Genomic DNA, 19,302 nt, shown 5'->3' with positions numbered 1-19,302 from the left:
CTGAGCATGAATGTCAAGGCAGAAGAGTAAGTTGGCTCAGAACAGCACTGCCAACACCTTGCAGGACCTTCTTTTGTAATCACAGCTCTCCTGTTGCAACAATCAGAATGTCTGAGATAAAACATGCTTATGATCCTGATCCTCTCCACCAGCCAGTTCTCCCAGCTAAGGTACACACAGTACTCAAGTCATGCTTGCCTTGTAAAGCTGTATCCTGAAAATACCTCAGAGATGATGGGGCAAGGCAGCTCATAAGCAGTTGGGAAAGGATTGTGTTTTCAGTTAATGAAGTGGCTTTACAGTGCTTTTGTTCACTTTTAGGAAAGTGAAATGTGCAGAAGAGAAGCAGCACTAGTAGATTTGGGAGACCCTTTGTATGATAGTGCAGTAGTAAGAGCCAGGAGACGAATAATCTTTAATGATTAACAACTAACACAGATGTATGAAGGCAATGAAAACAAGGATCTCATAAGGGAGATAAATCTACCTTGTGCATAGTGGCTTGGTAATAAAGGAAAACAGAAGGGAATATGGCAGGGATGCAAACTCAGGTCTGTTAGGGTTTTTTAGCTTGCTGCTTAAGATCAATACCTTATTAGAGAATGTGTCTGAACTATGTGGATGTGGGAATACTTTCTAAGCAAGGAAACTGCAGAGATTTTCTGGCAAGATCTGTCATCTGAATGATGAAAGAAGCAGGATCTTTGGTGTGCTCTGGAGCTCCCTATTCATATTGATTTAGAGTTAGTGGTAGCAATTATGATGTGTGGTACTCACACTGGTGTAAAACCTACCAGTTTTCAGTCTGAGCTTTTAGTTTGCTTCAGTCTGCACTCATTTACCAGTTCATTCAATTGAAACTTATCATGATGTGAGGTACCTGTCTACTGCTCTGCTTGGATCCAGCTGTCTTATGTAGAGAGGAAGCCGAATTTAACTTGCCACTGACAGCTCTGAATGTCCCAATAAAAAATAACATGTAATAGATGTAGTCCTGAAACATGTATGAAGACATTATTTTTAGTCTTGCTAAAGTGCTTGCTTTTTTGATTATCATCTTTCCTGTGATTACAGAAGGTTGAGACCCACAATTGATAAACTGAAAAATTAAGATCTCTTTGCCTAACTGAATTCTTGTCCATGATTTGGAATTTTCATACCATTTAGTAAGATCCCTGGAGGATGAATGTAGTCCTATTTCGACATGAGGAGATACATACATTGGCAAAAATATTGGCAAAAATATACTTGAAAAGAATAATGCTGCAGTTTGTTTTTATAGTTGAAGTAAAAATACAATAGCTGCAGCTCATATTTCACATAATTAATAAGGCGTCACCTTGTTTTTTTGTTTGAATTCTGTTTTAACACTCAAAAGGAAATTGAACTCCAAATTATTTGTTTAGTTTTTGTGAAACAAGTGAGGCAAGAAGTCATGTGTTCACTGAAGATTAGTTAAAGTGCATGTAAACAGACTATATAAAGACCCACTGCACCTAAACCAAAATGTAATCTTTGGAACACTTTTAGGAGGGAAGTACTGTGGCTCAGTTCTAAGCTTTACAGTCCTGTTTGAAAAACTTGGAGAAAAATTATTTGCTTACCATTATTAGTGAGTGGATACTGGATAAATAATCACATTGTGTTTTGGTTTCCTGCCAAAATTCTCTCCACATTGTTGATGTGTTTTCTGAATATACACAGCTGCGGGTTTTCTTTCAACCCTAAGTATCAATTCAGATTCATTGCTATTTTTGCCTTGATTTATTTTTTCACCCTCTATTGATACCTTTTGGTTCTTTCAAGGCCATTTTCCTTATTTGTGGGATTTGGCAGGAAGGTTTCTGAATTTTTCCCAAATTCTACAGCTGATACTTAAATCTACAACATGAAAAGATATAAGGAAACTTCTTTTTCATCTCACTTTGCTACACAAGATATTCTAAAGAGAAATCTATTTGCTGCTGTGAATGTATTGCTTACTTGTCCTGAAAATCATGTTGAAATATTTCACTTTTTTTTTTAATTTGAATGATCATGCTGCAGTGTCCCTATTTATCTGTTTGAGACTCTGTTTGAGAGTGTTAAGTTTTAGATTTTGTTTCCAAAGTAAATAACTCCCTGGCACTGAAAGGGTTTCCCTATTTCATCAGTGCAGTCAGTTAATCACTCGTGGGCTACAGGGGCTGCTTTTGCTGTTTGTTTGCTGCTGGGCCACTTCTTGTTGCTTGGATTGTTTCAGCATATTGCATCATCCTGTCCAGAGCTCATGCAGAAATGTTAGTAATTCATCTTAGCATTTTCCTGTGTCAGCTGAGGTTGCAAACCAAACTAACATCATTTTTCAAAATGCCACTTTAGGTGGCAAAGAACTGAGTCCTGTAGTCCTTACTCAGCCAAAAAAAAAAAAAAAAAGAAAATCATATTTGCTGATTTAACAGTATTGAATCAGACTCAACTGTCTTAGAATTAGAGTGTTCTGAACTTTACCACTGATTTTAGTTACTTTAGTTATTTTTTACCAATATTAAGAATGAACTGCACGACACTGCACATTGTTTTTTACATGCTTGTAATATCTGAATGAAAATTTGAGTTGTGAAATTTGATTTGCTTAGGTACAGATTCTCATTATATAATTGACTTGGAAATGTTTCAAGCACTAACACTTTTGGCTTACATTTGTGGTAATAGATCCAGACTTGAATACTTTTCCCTGTCTGGGGTTTGCATGAGGTTTTCTTTGACCTGCAGTCTTAAATAACCAGAATTTTGATGGACTTGTTTGCCAGGGTGAGGAGCTAGAAGATAGTAATAGCCTTCAAAATCCATTAAATAAAGTAGCTCAGCAATGAAAACGTCCTTTTCATGTTACAGAGACCTGAGTGTTCAGTCAACTCAGCCCTATTGTTTACTGTAGAATTCATAAATACAATTTTTTAATAATGACCTACAGTTTTTAGATCACACTATATTAAAAGTCAGAGGATGTAATCCCCAGCAAAGCATGTCCTTCTCTTTGGATTCTTTACTGTTGAAAATGGTTTGTTTGCTTAAAACTGTGCTTCTCTTTTAGTGGTGTCTGTTGACATAATAAAGTGTTACTATACTGTATAAACCTTGTCTTGCTTTATTAGAATACAGTTAAAAATATCAGTCAGTCATGAAACACAAATCTGGAGAAGATCATAAATTTCTTTTTAAAAGGAGTTATAGCAGTTAGAGTTGCTATTAAAAGTGTAATTGATACAATTGAAACTGTCATAACTATTGAAAAACATAGCAACATTATCATTTAAAGGAAAGGTTGTGAAAATGCAGGAAATGCCCCCATATCTATGGGTAAAAGAATTGTTTTCCAAGAGTTATTAATTTTCTACTTATATAATGTCATAGGAATTAATAAATCTTTTCATTCTCGATTGGCAGAATGATGGCCTCTATTCCATAGATAGCCAAAAATGGAAAGGTCAGAAAATTTAGGAGCTAATTCTGGCAGATTGCACTACAGTATCATTTTTATTTGGTGGAGAGAGCATTTTTGAGTGATCTCACTGACTGTTTCCCACTTACTTTTGTGGATTTACTTTGAAAGGAAGTTTAGGGGTCCATAATGGTACCCTCCAGTGCAGCCTGCTCTGAAAGGAGTTTCCTTGGCAAGATCATAGACTACTGTGTGATTGAATAACTCATTGAAATGACTCATGGAAACAGCCAGATGCTTAGATGTATTTGGTCAGAGTACTCTCTCAGCTGCCCTCTTATCCTGTAGGTTCTTGTATTTTTGCTGTCAGTCGTGTTCAGGGGGCAGATTTAACTCCTCAGGTCTTGTACCACTGTAGCTCATCCTGAAGGCTGAGGTTCCCTAAAATAGAATTCTTGAACTCTTAGTTAATTTTGGCCAAGCCATCTACCTAGAGGCAGTGCAAAAAGCAACTTTTGCATTTGATATGTGACTCTGTGGTTTAATGGAGGGTCAAAATCAGCTATGTAAGATGTGAAGCAGAAACTTGCTCTAGATTTTCAGTCTTCCAAACAATTAAAGCAAATGCAACAGCAATACCAGACCTGTTCTGAGACATATTTCCTCAATATCTTCTATCATCTTTTCTTTCTTTAAAAAAGCTTATTTAGGACAGGGTCTTGAGCCTGTGTTTGTGCCTCAGGGAGTTGCTGACTATGAAACCAAGGTGAGGGAGTCCCCTTGGCCACTGTAACTCAATGTAGATTGATCCCCTTGGCCAATCTAGATCAAAGACCATGCTTTACTCTGCCCAGTTTTGAAATGTATGTAGGGTTTTCTTTGTTTTTTTGTTTAGTCCTTGGGCAAGTTGATTAGTTTTAATATTCATGAGGTGGTATAATTGAGCCCCTTAACTTATCAATTACAACAGATGAAAAGCCTTTCCTGATTTTGATTGTTCTCCAAGCAAAGCTGAACAGAATAACTTGCTTTTTTAAAAAAGTGTGAAATGAAAGAGATGATCTGCCTTTGCACTGACAGCAGAATGTTAGATGAAATCAAGGTGTTTTTTCCAGGAAAGTAATTTGGAGGTTTTAATTCTTTACTTTGAGGGCTCTGCTATTCTAAGGATATCAAACAAAAGCAGCTGTGCTCTTTCACAGACACTAAATGAGTATGCAGTATTCTGAAGGTGTATGAAATGTTTAAAAATTTGGGTTTCATTTACTGCATACTTTAGCCAAGGTGTATTAATGTCTTATTAAGTGTCTGAACTGAAAATGTAATATATAGTCTACAGAGCAGAATCTCTTAGTAGATGGTCCCAATCAGTTCCAAGTAGTGAGCCATGGGAAAACACTTTATGAATAAAATTATTCACATATGTGATATCCTGTCTGTTGTATTTAAGGTAACTTTAAGGAAAAATTGCTTGGCTCAGTAATATTGCAATTAAGAAATATATACCTGAGGTGGAAAAAAAGGAATATGTTTTCTCCAAAACCTTTGTGATTTATCTCTTAGTGAAGTGCTATGTATAGGGGAGGTTTCAAAGTGAACCATTTCTATTTTCCACTACAGTCTGTACAGAAATGGAACTAGAGCAGTTTTCTTTTTCATTTGGGAATGAGATCCAAAAGTTCTAATGCTTCAGAGTATTCTAATGAATTAATAAATTGACATGAAGCATCTTCTCTGTCTTACCCAAGACTCCTTGACTGATAACAGCATAATTGCTTGGACTGTAAGAACATCTAATATCAGAGTATTTTAGGAAAGTGTATTTGGTCCAACAGGTGTCTGAGAACAACTGAAAACCTCAAGAGCAGAACTGACTCAAAATATGTGAATTCGTGTTCCTCAAAGTGAGTGTGTGTTCTCAGAGGTTACAAGAGTATAATTTAGTTATACTGTGGAAATAGTGTAAATGGTTTCTAAGTATACGAAAACTGGTGTGGGCAAAAGTAGATTTTGGGTTTTTCTAAAGTAGGGAGTAGGTACAACTCTTGTGCTGCACTAAAATAAACGATAAAAGGTGGTTTAAAATCCCTCTACTCAATAAATGTTCTTCCCCATTTTAGGGACAAAGGGTGCCTAGCAATCCTTTCTTAAGTTTTACTGTCCTATATGGTGTAATTGTTTTGATAGTACATCTGGGGAAAGCACACATTTGAGAATCATAAACAACTGATTCCAGTTTTATAGTGGTGACATTATGAAATTGTGACAGGTAGAATAACTTGGTATCTGTTGCTAACCTTTTCCAAAGATATTTAGTGTTAGAATGCTATTGGAATAATTCCTTGATTAATACCATGTGGAATTTGAAATTACTTGGTGAATCAGGGCCTAAGGCAAAAAAAAAAAATTAGAAACTGATGCAAGAAGTTCAGTTTTGAAATTGGTTTAGATCTTATTTGTTGTCAGAAAAACAGAGGATTAGCTATAAGCAAGACACATCTCCACATGAGGAGTGCTGTTCTGGTTTGTTTATGTTGTTTTTGTCTACTGCCCTCTGTTATTGTCATCCTTGCCCTTCTGTGCCTCTGTTTCAGATCCTTCTATTTCTCCAATGCAGAGACTTTGTTCCAGTAACCTGAACAGTATTCAATAAAGCTTGATATTCTAGGACAATTAAATAGTAAAAATTTATAAAAATGACACTGACTGTAGTGTGCATTGTTAGACACAGAAGTGTTTTACTGTGCTTACCTGTGTTTTGCTGTTTCCTTACTTTGGAATTGTGTTTATGATGTAAATGAAAGGATAAAGACTATTTACATTTGGTGATGCTAATTCAAGTTAGAAAGATATTACTTTCTGCCTTTCATTCTGCCTTCAGAATAGGGAGATCTGATTTTCTGCTCATCACCTCCACAGGGATGTGCAGGACAGATTATCCATGCTGGCCTTGTACGAATCCAAGTGATGTGGCTCTTAGCTACCACCATTGAAGTTGCTCTTGACTTTCTGCCAGCTCTAGGTCTCTTGATATTCAATTTCATACTGAAAGGAAGAATAGAACAAAGATTAATGATAATCTGTCATGCTTTAGGACGGCTGTTGCTTTCAGGTATGCTCAGAAAAATTTCAGCTGTTTGAATTGCAGCAGTTGTTTCCTTTGGTGCCTTATAATGATTTAAGCTCTTTGCCTGAAGATATTGCCCAGGTACCCCTCTGACATGGGGTCATATTCTGTGTTCTGATTCTTCTCTTCAAAGCATCTCGGAGCAATGTGTCCAAGGAGGCACTGCTTTCATGTGGTATCCAACTGACATAAAATTCTGTAATAGATCATGACAAAACCATCGTAGGAGGACAGTTGATGGGCTTTATTGCTGATGTGATTGTGGCCAGCAGCAGATCCACTGCCTCTCAGATCCTACAATAAAATTCACTTCTCTTTAAAATAATTTTTCTGGCTACATTGTCTAATAAAAAGAAATTCTAAGTGTATGCTCTTGTCTTCTAAGAAAAACAATAGCCAGATTTCAAGAATGCTCTTAATATGTGGAGGTGCCCTAAGGATAAACCTGGTATCATACCTGAATAGACAAACTAAAATGCCCAGAAATCATCCAGGATATAAAGCAGGTCAAGACCTATTTCACACCTTCCAAAAGAAGGTGTAGATAAAATTTCTATGTCTTCTCTAAATGCAAGTGCAAGACTGAGCACTCCAGTAGGTTGTTATAAAAATGTAAACTCAAGAATTTGCTGAATTTTGAAATTAAACCAATGGTCTTTCATCAGATAATTTGTGGATTCCCTTCTCTCTACAGTCAAAGTGCTGTGTGTTGCAACTTGTGGTTCAGTTCTTCCAGTTCTGCTTTGGTGGCTTTTGGACACACAGCTTGGCACTATCTCTGGATGCAAACTGAGATGGGCTGTAAAACACTGTGCACCTTTGTGCAATCTTGCATGGCACTGGGGAGGGAGAACCCTCAGAGATCCAGTAATGATGTTCAAATGTAAGCTCGGTGAAAGTAGAACTGTTAAACATTCTCACAGAAGAAAAATTGCTAAACAGAACTTCCCAAGAAAATTGGAAGTATCCTTCCCACCTACTGGCTAACAATGAAGTCAAATTGACAAGCAAATAGTTATCTTTGTTTGTTTGCTATTTAAGTGTTGTGGTCTTTATACAGGAGTTAAAATGTGAAATGTAGGGTCATATAGTGTTAAAAGTATCTGTGGAACAGATTCTACCTCAGAGCATGAGGGCAAAATAAATACTTGAAGGTTGAGGTAATTCTGTGGTGAGTGTGTGCCTTTCATGTGTCTTTCCTCTGCCCTAAGCTTAATATGTGAAAGCGTAGAAATCTTCTTTACATTGGTCCTTCTTTTATAGTTATATGGTGTCGACTTTTTTTTTCTTTCTTTCCTTCTGGACCTTTTCTTGTGTCTTAGTTCTGTGTGGATAGTTTTTCCAAGACATCATCTGCATTCCTTCCCTTGTACTTGTTTTCTTTTATTTTTATTTATTTATGGATATCTGACGCTAAAAACTCTAAGCACTTTTTGTGTTGTGCAGCTGACTTACTTTTTGTAGCACTTACTAAGTGCTACAAAATAACCAATATATGAAATACAGGTGGATAGGTGGGCAACAAGACAAGGCAGTCAGCTTACAAAAAATTGCTAAACATATGTTGTCAGCAAACAAATGGGAAATGGCAACACAGCTTAGTTTTATAGAATTTCTTTATTTTTTACACATTGCTCAATGTTTATCAGGTTCACCAGCCTTTAAATGGGAATGTTTGCCTTGAGAAATGGATTCCAATTAGATTCAGATTTAGTTTCACTCTACTCTCTACCAATGTGTCTTCTGCTAAAATGCTATTTTATAGCTTCTAGGAGGATCCTTAGTAAATTATGACTGATGTCCTCCATGTCCCATCAAACAGTGGGAAGTTCCTGGTTTTCTAGCAAACCAATACTTTCCAAAATATAATAGTGTCAAGCCTTTCCTTCATCAGAGGAAGATGGGAGACAAAGCTGTAACTGCTTTGGTCTTGCAGCATAAAGGTTAGTTAGCATAGTCTAAACTTCATTTGGTAGAAATTATAGTTTGAATCAAAGCTGTTGGCTCAGACATAAATAAATTCCTTGTTCATAACCACCTACCTTATGTCCTTCCTGTGAGTAGGAAAGGGTTTGCTGAGGGATTTGTGGCATGGCTGTGGCATATGAATGCCACATGTTCTGTGCTGTATGGATGAACTCTAAAAAAGGAAAACAAACCAAAAGCTGGTATAAGAACTGACACAGACCATGGCATGTCAAGTTAAATAGTCATTGAGGTAATTCTACAGTAGCCATTTAGGCAGACAATTATTTGGTATCCACCTTACCCTGAGCATTCTCATCTATCAGTTCTGAGTCTGTAATGTGCTAAGGCTGAAGGAGTTTGCATTGAATGTGTGTTTAAGGAATACCACACAGCCCAAGGTTTAAGTCTGTTAGCACTACTGATTTTCAGTTAAATGCAATTAGCAACCTTGACTGGGCTTGATGGGCAGGCATTGTGGAAGAAGCTTCATATTTGGAAGATAACTTGGAGCCATGCCACAAATACCTTCAAACCTTACTCAAACATCCTGTTGTGTCCACTCTGGCTTGGTAAATCTCAACCTTTTCCTTTTTCCATGCTCTGTACAAAGTACTCTATACATTGTTTTTTCATTTGCCCTCTTTTTCTTTTTTTAGTTTTTCTATTGATTAGCAATAAAGTGCACTAAGATCAGGACTTTAATATTTAGTTTTTCAGTTCTTCTAGGAAACAGAATTTTGCACTAGAGGCACTCCATCATATGAACAAACAGTAATAAAAAGAGCTTACTCCTAATAAAGTGAACTTGGACCTAGTTTTTGACATTTATCAGCAATGTCTTTGCAAACTAGCTGTGTGCAGGATTGTTTCTGAATTTAGGTGACACAGGATATACTTTAAAGACTTCGTTCTTATTGGGATCTCAAACAGTAGAAAGGTAAATGATCTGGAAATTTAAAAAACAAAAGTAACTGTTATGGAGTGAAAAATGTGATATTGAATATATTCTGGATGTTTTTGGTATTGTTTGTAAACATTAGCAATCCCATTTATCATTCAATTGAAACGTCTAAATCTGCAGGGTATGGATTTATTTCCTTTTTTTTTTTTTTTTTCCCCTTTCAATGAGAAGCTGTACACCCTTGCTTTATTTAGTTCTCTTTTACTATTCTTTCTCCTGAGTAGTTCTCCAATGACAGCAGAAACCTTACTGTTCTCATAAAGTACCCATAGCCTAAATATTCAGAGTTGTTTGTCTTTGGTCTGGGAGTCTACCTACCCTTTCAATTCATTTTTATATTATGAAATATTGAAGTTTTGAATGACATTTATCATCCTTTAGCTGAAAGAAGAAAATTCATTGCTGGCAATAAATGGATGCAGGCATACTGCTATTGCTGAAATAACATCTAGTTATGGGACACACACAGACATCATGATTTTGATCCAATATTATTTTTTCTCTACATCAGTAGGATTACATTGGGAATCTTAACTTTTTTTATTCTACATAATGCTGCTAAATATTCTCAGCAATTCAAATCAGTAACATTTTATAAATTAGCATATCATATAAACTCAAACATGTACTCCTTCAGACTGTTAAATCCTGCTTTCAGCATAAAGACAGATTGTTGGTGTAGTAAATTAAAGCTGCCTTACTGCAGCTATTTTGTCCAATGTTCTATCACAGACCCATATTAATATTTTATCCCCTTTAATATCATTACATGATGCAGGCTTAATTTAAATAGATTTGACGGGGCCTCTTGGTTGGCTTGACAACCAGAGGGAAAAATTAATGTTCTGCATTTAATCTCAGCTCAAGGCACTAAATTATTTTGGAGGTCGAAGCTGTCATGCACATCATGCTAAATTATTGAATGTAATAGCTATTAGCCAGATGTCTATTTATAGATTTTTTTAAATTATTGTTTACTTCATGTATCTTCAACTAATTTGAAGGGAACATCTTAAATTTTTCCCATGCAATACAGTACTACTCCAGCTTTTACAGATGCAGTTTTGGAGGTTGTTTAACCAGCAACTGAAAAAGAGATGATGAAGTTGGAGCTCTTTAAAGCTGTGGAAACAAAAGAGATTTTCTGCAGATGAATTTTGTGGTGTACAGAGACTGTGTAACATACTCTTAGTTACTTCAGTTCATTCAGTTACTTGGAGAGTTCGTAATGGAAAGAATTGTTTTCTTGCATTTACTGTCACTGAAGAGACATAGATGCCAAGGAGGAACAGAAATGGTAAGCACATAACTTAGAAACCCCAGCTTAGAGCTTAAGGGATGTTACCTGAAGAGTACCATATGCTTTGGGAAACGTGTGATGCAGGAAAGACTGAAACATAAAATGTTATTACCAATTGTTTAAAAACTGCTATAATAGGAGTCACATTAAAGCTAGAAATAATGTAATTATTCTCACTGATGATGGTACAGGTTTCCATAGTTTTTCATCTCCTCTGCTGTCCTAATTTGTCATGCTAAATAATGTCAAGTAGTATATATTCCTGAACAATGTTAGACTTAGAAGTTTGTTTTGTGAGGGCTCTGAGAAAAACTAGTCACTAATGTGTATCACACTCCACTGTCTTCTGAATTGACTGTTTTCTCTCTCTCCTGGTGCAAGAATCAGTTTCTCTCTGATCTCATGGTCTGTGATTTATTCTCCTCCTTTAAAGATTAAAATAAAAAGTTCTTTATCGATATAATTTAATACCAATTTCAATAAGATGCTTTGTGAAGTCAAGCTTCTCTGTTTCTCTGAAGTAGCATGAATTGTGAACAATGGATTTTAAGGAACCATGAACATCTGGAAGACATTCCCTTGCCATGGATGGTGATGGACAAAAATTATTTATGTGCTGCTAAACTGTGTGTGCTTATCACAGAGTGATACCACTGTACTGGTTATATGAGGTGCCACATTTATTGTTTTAGATGTACAACAACAGAGAGGTGTCATCCCATGTTATCTCATTGATTCAATATTAAAATACTTAACATAATAAACGGACTCTTTTTACACATTGGTGTAACCAGAGTACAAGGCAGCATTCCGTTTTTATTCCCAAAGGATTAAATTCAATGCATTCTTATACAAAAGCCCATATAAAAATCTGTTTTTTGGATTTGTGCTGTTTTGAACCAAGTCAGGATGAACAAATGCCTTCTAAAAATATATATTAGTTGTAATTTAAGTAGTACTGCTGTTCCCTGTTTTGATTGCAATAGAATGATTTTTTTTTTCCTTAGAGCTAAATTTTCCTTTTTTGGTTTTTTATTTTTTTTTTCGTTCGTTTTTTTTTTTTTACAGCCTTCTGAACTCAAGTCCTTATCAGTCTCACACCAACTCTTCAACTGCTTCAAGTTCATTGTTGCAGCACAGCACTTGAAACTTTCCTGTAGCAGACTCTTTTGAATAGCCCAAATTATAAATAGGAATTGATAGATGCAATAATTGCCTTGGCATCCATCCACAAATGTCTGTAGCAAAGCTGGGGATGAAGCCTCAGGCGGCTCAACTCAGTGTGCCTTGACCACAGTCTTTGTTGACTCTAGGGGAAAGGGTTGTGGCCCTTCACTTTAAGAACTGGATTATTTTCTAAGCATTTTCAGTTATTTGTTACAATTTCTCTTCTCTGAGATTGAAAAGGGAGATGGGAAGAAGGAAATTCCTTCTTTTCTCTTGAACCCCTTCCCCTGCTTTTTAAAGTTTTGTTATTTTTGATCTGATAATTATAAGTAGAGAAAATTATCCTAAAGCTAACATTAATCCTTTATGGATTTGTTATCACTTTTCTCTGAAATATATTGGAAAAGGAGAGGAAAATTGGGGCAGGATTTTCTGATACATTATTACATCCATAGTCCTTCAGTGCTCCTAATTTATCTCTGATGGTAATGAATGCTAGGAGCTTCAGAGGATTTTTTGTTAAAAAAACCTAGCAAACCAAGAAACATCCAAAACCCCCCAAAAAACCCTAACCTTACCAAAAGCAGAACAACATTCCCATGATGACTGTTTTTCAATAGCACTATAACCTCTCCTTTTTGTGATTTTTGCAATTTTTCTACAGTATTTTTCTCTTCCATGCATTCCAAAGGCATACCTTTAGATTTCAGAAATTCAGGACTGACTGTTCTCCCTGATTTTATGTGAGCTTTGTCTTTTTCAAAGAACCTTAAATTTGAAACTTAATGTATCTTAAAATAAAACAGGCTATTTTTTTTTACCAAAGGTGTTTGGTAGTCTTGAATGTTAAGAGTTTAGGCTTTATTTTTTTTCTTCTTTCCCCTTTGCCCCCCATAAATGTTTATTTGCATGATACCCAGGCCTCCAAGTGGATAGGTAAAGAGATAAAGTTCTCACCAGACACTCTGCATTTAGCATCCATATGTATGTGATGTATCTATGTATTAGATATGTTCCAGCATGAGCTCAGTTTTGATCCCTGACTCTTATCCTTGGTCCCTGCCTCCTGCACCAGTGGAGAAATGAAGTGTGTTAATTGCTCAGGCTTCTGGGACAAGTGCTATCCTTTCCTTACAGCATCTTAGTTACTGAAGCATATATTTTCTCAGTTCTTTTGCTTAACGTTTTCTGTAGTTCTTAGTGGACTAGAGAGAGTTGAAGATAAGTGTTTGTCTTTTGCAAAAGAGTATTCAGAGTGAGCACAACTGCCAGAGGACATATACAGATCCAGACAAGCAGTAGAAGCCAATATATGCTTAGTTTGCTTTTCCCCTATTTATTTATTTATTTTTATTTTGTCTGACTAACTTAAATCTTTTCTGGAAGATGTATTTTATTTTTTCCTTACATGTAGTTTATCCTCTAAGTCAGTTAGCTTTTCCTGCAAAAATTGCTGTCTGTTTTACAGTAAATGGAAGAACATTGAACCTTGGTTGCCTGCTGGGGATATTGCTGCTACTTATTTTACTACATTTCTTCTAATTTGTATCTTTAGATGGTACTTTCTGGCATATCGTTACTCTTTAAATTCCTTATCCAAAATGAAGATATAAAGGTAGTCCACTAAAGCTGAGTGAAGTAATATTTATAGTTTTAGAAGTGCAGGAAATTCAGTCTTTAAAAAATATTATAAGTAACCCATAGACTCCTTTATTCCATTGCAGCCTGCCTTTTGCTTTGTGCTGTGAAATGCTGATGAAAAAGTATCTATGGGTGTATAACATGCTAGAATAGCTTTTTGGATGCAATATATAAGTCATAGCTTTCTGTGCTGTCTTTGTCACTCCTTTTCAGTGAATTAGCATGACATGCCACTGTTAAACAATTGGGGTGTATCTTCATAAGCTGATAGGAGTCTGTCCTTCAATTTTGTGAGCAAAATTGAATGAACTGAATATGATTAAATAGTCTTCTCTTTAGTTTGTTCAGCTAATATGGCTTCAGTTTTTCTAGCCTGTTCCTAAACAGTGTTTTTCAATCATTTCACATCTATTCAACTGAGAACATGACTATAAAAGTACATTGAGTTTTTGCCGCATTGACACCCAGCCTTAAATAAGTTAGTTGGAAAAGGCTTGAGGGTGCCAAGTTCAACCTTATTTACTTTAAAGTCAATGGTATTTTTGCTCTTAACTTCCACAAGATCACAAACATAGTATAAGAACATGATTTCTCAAGCTATCCACTAATTAAAAATTGATTTTTGGCTTTGTGTGGATTAAAGTTGCTACATACAAAGTTGTAGGTGGTTTTATGTTTCCACACTCACAGCTCAGTTGCCATACAGCTTGTACAAGAACTGAGCTAGGAATAGTGGTAAATCTAATTCTGTTTTAAAAGCAACAAAAAAATACTGCCAACAATTGTACAACAACTGTGTCCACCTATTTCTCGTTCCTGCAAGAATTTCACTGATTTTAGTATAAAACACTTAATAAAACTTCCAGAATGAGCACTAACTATTTTTTTTTCCTCCGGGCAAAATCCAGGTTCTGGCTGCTGATATGGTATTTCTTTTGTTCTTTTTGGGGCTAAAATACTTAGGTTCTTCTTGGGCTGCCAGTTTGCACTTTCCATGATGATTTAGATTAGTTGTTCCCAAAGGAAAGCAACAAACACTTTCTGGATTTCATAGTTTGTTTGTTCTCACATGGAAAAAACATGCTAGTTGTAAACAGAATACTTTATAGAAACACTGGTGTAGGATGTCTCTCCCAGCATCTGTTCAGCAACACTTGAAACATAAGCAGATTTGTTTGCTTCTGAGTTATTGCAGTAACGTTTTCTATGTGAAGAACTTTTTTTTTGTGACCTATTTTCAGTTTTGAATAGTGCACTGGAGTTCATAGTGAGCTGAGAGGAAGGTTTGTCTGCACCATAGACTTCACTACTGTTTAACTGTTGAACAATTCTAGATTCTCAGGAATGAATTATCTTAATAATTTTAAAAATTTTATTTTTCATTTCTTCAGGCAAGTGCAGGCTGGCAAGTATACAAGAAGTCTTCAAATCTGTAATAAGAGTGATGTAGGGTGAGTGTATGACTTGAATGCTGTGAACTTAAGACTGCCTAAATGACATCTCAGGTAAGTACTCACATTTAATGTGGCTGCCATACAATATTCTACTCTGTTTTTGCTCATTGTGTCTTACATTGCAGTGGGGAGAGTAAAAGTTAATCAGCAGGTGAGTTTCTGGTTGTAAGCTGTGAATCAAAGGGATGGACTGTCTGAGGAAGCCCTGGACTCACAGGGGGATGTAAGAGATTAGATCTGCAATTCAGAATGGTTCATGTATTTTTGCTTCTGGTTTTGGACAAGGATATGGACTAGATGTTCCCTTTAAAGCACTGCCAAGGCTTTAAGACTGTTTTCCAGGCTTAGTTAGGTTATATCTTATGGTGAGCACATCAGCATGGGTGAGGGCAATATAACAAAGAAGCGAACTTGTACTAGAATGTCCTTAAACCAGTATAATGTATTTCTGTGCGTCATTCAGAGGGTAGGAGATTCATATGTTTTTTAGCTTTCACTATTGTGGATACACATTGTGAGGTTGTATTTGCTTGGGTTATAGAATTGAACTGAAAAATAGAAGCAATGGAAAAAGTACCATTGCCTCCTTATAATACACAAAAATTTGATGCAAAATGATATTTGGAGTTAATCAGTGGGGCTGTAGACCAGATGACAACCAGTATCATTAAGTCATTGACCACAAGGAAGATTTATTTGCTTGTCACCAGTGTAGCAATAAAATATCTGGGTATCCAGAAACATGTCACAGTTGTCCTGCTGTTGTGTTGTGGTAGGACAAGCTGCCCCTTTAAGTAGCTAGCTTTTGACACTGTTTTTAATGATTATGTGCTTATTTACTTAATTCCTTAGTTTAAATAATTGAAGCAGAATATGCAGCTTAACTTTTATCACTTGTTTGTAGGTAGAAGCTGATGAAAATCCTTAGTGTATTGCAATTTTTCCTAGGGAAAGTGACAATATTTTTCGTATTTCCTAGAGCAGCCAGACTTTTCTATGCTGCTGTTCAATAAGATGTACTAAGCTCTCTGAGATCAGCAAAAAAGATGTTTGAGCAACACAGACTATTAAAAAGGCTTAAAAAATGTAGCTAGCTACACATTTTAATAGAATAAATATTTTGTAGGCGAAACATTCCTGTATAAGCAATTCTCTTCTTGAAGTCCACACACTTTTAATGCTCTTTTCATTATTTTCTATTATTTCACATCATATTTACATTTACCTAGAATTCCCAATGAATAAAACCTCGTCTGCTTTCATCTTAGTGGTGATCCTCCTATGCAGTCTTACCTTCTGCTGACCTACATTTGAAGTGTAGCTCTCTTCTGAAAAGCTGACACTGTCTGTTGAAAAGCATTATTTAAAATGGACTTACTGCTCAGCATACCCTCCCACAGTGAAAAGTCAGCAAAATAAAATTAAAAAAAAAGCATTTCTGCTTTTTCTTATGCACAACTTGGAGCTAATAATCTCAAAAAGAAATGCAGGGCATTTGCATTGCATGTTGTTCAGGACTGGTTGCTGAGTTTCTGTAAGAAGGGTACAATGGCAGAAAGTGTGGTGGTGGTTTCACAGGCCCCAGCAAAGTGGGGTGGTGGTGTTTATACCAGCAGAAAGCATCTCCTCAACTAGTCAAGATCTGTTTGAAGGCAAAAATGAGAGATACATTCCATCCTTCATGGCATAAGCAGTGCTGGTGAGTAGCATTGGAACAGGACCTGAAAGATGTACCAGATTTTTTTTAGCTTTCTTGGCTGGTTCACTTTTCTTTGAAAGAAGGTTGTTTGAAAGTGGGGTTTATGCATTGACTGGTGAGGAACATTCTTAATGGAAACACTAGCAGCTGGGAGCCAGAGACATTGATTTATTATCTGATTTTTTTATTTTTAAATTTTTAAAATTTTTTACTCTTAGCTTCCCCGTAGGTGGAGTAATATCTTTGGCATCAGTTCTGACTCTGAGTTTGCTTTAGCTATTATCAGAGTTGGAAGTAGAAACAGTAGTAGGTGGGAAAAACTATGGAATAACAAACTTTAGAGTAAATTAAGAACCATTGGAGACAATTGGAGAGGGATCAAGAGTAAAAGTAGTCTCAAGCCAGTGAAATTATGGAAACTAATTTGTTCTAATAGTAGAATGGCCCACAAACCATTTATCAAACTTTAGTGAAGAAATGACAATGATGTGGAAATAATTTGCTGTCAGAGACTTCAAAAAGAAATAAGTTGGATAAATTTGGAAAATATTTTGCAAGATTTGAGACTTGCTCAAAGTTTTTTAAGTTGAGACTGTTATAATGGAGCACCATGGTAAGAAAAGACTGCCAGAACATACTGGCAGGATATGGAAAAAGCAGTGAGAATTCACATGCTGCACAATAAATCAGGCTGTATTCTGGGAAGGAAAATAGAACAATGATATCTTCAAACTTAGGAAGGACCTTGTAATTTAATTTAATAATGTAAGAAATAATGCACAAGATTTCACAAATTGTGAAAAACAACCTATTCTAATCTTTGTCCAGGCTTTGGAAAGATAACTGTGAGAAATATGAGAAGTGTACTGAAGTCTGAAAGCTAGAATAGTACCTGAGGAGGAGCAAAATATGTTTTGTGCAGCAGAGAACAGGGAGTGTGAGAAGTTTTCCATAGATCTTTCTATCTACCTACCAAACTATCACCTTGAACACAAATGAAACTTGCATGCCTCCAACTTTGCCCAGTCATGCAGAAACCAATACTCTGTAATGAAAGTTATGATAAAGGATGTGTGACTCAGTCACATTGGATCCAGGGTGGAGCTTGTCTTAGATTGTGCAGTGGAGGAAGATGCTTACTAAATATGTCAGTGAGCTACATGGAATTGCCTCAGGAAACAAAACTAGGGCCAAAAATAAGCCATAAATTATTTCAGAAAGATATGCAATCATAGAAAAACATTAACTGCTGTAGATAAAGGGGGAAAAAAAGGTCAGGCTAAGTGAAAATATAGGAAATACTGTAGGACAGGTCAGATTTTCAGACAGGACATAAATGAAGCCATTAAGCAAAGGGTAAAACTAATATTTACCATGGATCAGTGTAAGAAAGAATTATTACATGTTAGCATGTTTAAAGAAAAGTGAAGGACTTGGTCTAAAATGGAAGTGGTTTTGCATCTTATAATTACTCTATGGTCCTTCATATGGTTATTTCCACATTCTAGAAATAACATGCCAGGGAGCCACACCTTAACATTTGAGCCACTGATTCTGTGCTGAATACTAAAGGTGCTAAAGGTAATAGATCTGCTTGATCCTTATGACTTGTCCTACCAAAATACAGGGCATCCAGGGGCTGTTCCAGTGGGTGGTGCAGTCAGCTGAAATGCTGCTTTGTGTTACCAGGCTCCTGGTTTGAGAGGTCACTCCTGTTACAGGAGGAGAGATCTCAGTCAGAGCCTGTGCCACAGTGAGGGCTGCTGTGACCTGCTTAGCTGAGCCTGAGGACACCTGGTGACTTTTCAGCACTGGAGATGTTAGGGGAGTATCTGGAACTCCAGTCATCCAAGAGGGCATTGTTGATGGGGAGCCTCATGACAGGAGTGTGAAGGGCGGAGCAAAACATCAGAGATTAAATCTGCAGAGGCACATCTTTTAATAGGGATGGTACTGTCACCCACTGCAGGATGACTTTGATTTACATGTTGTTTTATCAAGACTCCTTTCTTTCAAAGAAGGGAATGATTAGAGCTCATTAGAGCCTGACAGATGGGTTCCTTCCCTGCTTCTCGTGTTTCCTTTTCAAAGGTAATTTTGGTTTATGTGCCCAATAAAAAGATATAAAAATCATAGTCACAAGATTACTCCAAGTGTTTTTCTTGATTGCTCTTACCTAAAATACTGCAGATGTACTCTGTAAGGCTGGTATCTAATATTACAGAGCTCGTTGGATGTGTTCTTCTCTCATTTTTATTTCCTCTTAAATATCAGTGAAGTCTTTTAAAAATTCAATCAATGATATAAAAATGAGATTAAATCAACTTTTCTACCATACTTTATTTTTCTATTAAAAAAAACAGTATATAAATTTATCTGCTAGTTCTAAAGTGGTTAACTGCTTCTGAGCCTATAAAAGAGGGATGAGAGAGATGTGAAATCTTTTCACCTCTCTTCATTATTGTTAATTCTTATGGCAGTTCAATTTGCCTCAGATTAATTTGGCCTGTGGGTGGCCCCACTCAAAGAGCAAATATTAAGATAATTCTTGAGAGCAGTTT

At 36.2% G+C, this 19,302-nt stretch overlaps 2 long non-coding RNA genes across 2 annotated transcripts in view; both read left to right on the top strand.

Moving 5' to 3' along the window:
* LOC306802721 overlaps positions 1-15,991 on the top strand; it is a 54,483-nt gene extending 38,492 nt beyond the window's left edge. The window contains exons 2-3 of the long non-coding RNA XR_013774439.1: positions 14,980-15,043; positions 15,951-15,991. This is a non-coding gene — a long non-coding RNA (uncharacterized lncRNA). The remainder of the gene's footprint in view (positions 1-14,979; positions 15,044-15,950) is intronic.
* A 616-nt stretch (positions 15,992-16,607) lies between these two features.
* On the top strand, positions 16,608-18,883 carry LOC306802816. Its single transcript, XR_013774479.1, has 2 exons — positions 16,608-16,741; positions 18,431-18,883. It is a non-coding gene; the product is annotated as an uncharacterized lncRNA (long non-coding RNA).
* Positions 18,884-19,302: the final 419 nt, after the last annotated feature.

This window comes from Erithacus rubecula, assembly GCF_903797595.1.
Source record: "Erithacus rubecula genome assembly, chromosome: 5".
Taxonomy (NCBI): domain Eukaryota; kingdom Metazoa; phylum Chordata; class Aves; order Passeriformes; family Muscicapidae; genus Erithacus; species Erithacus rubecula.
This window is presented reverse-complemented; position numbering and strand designations above follow the sequence as displayed.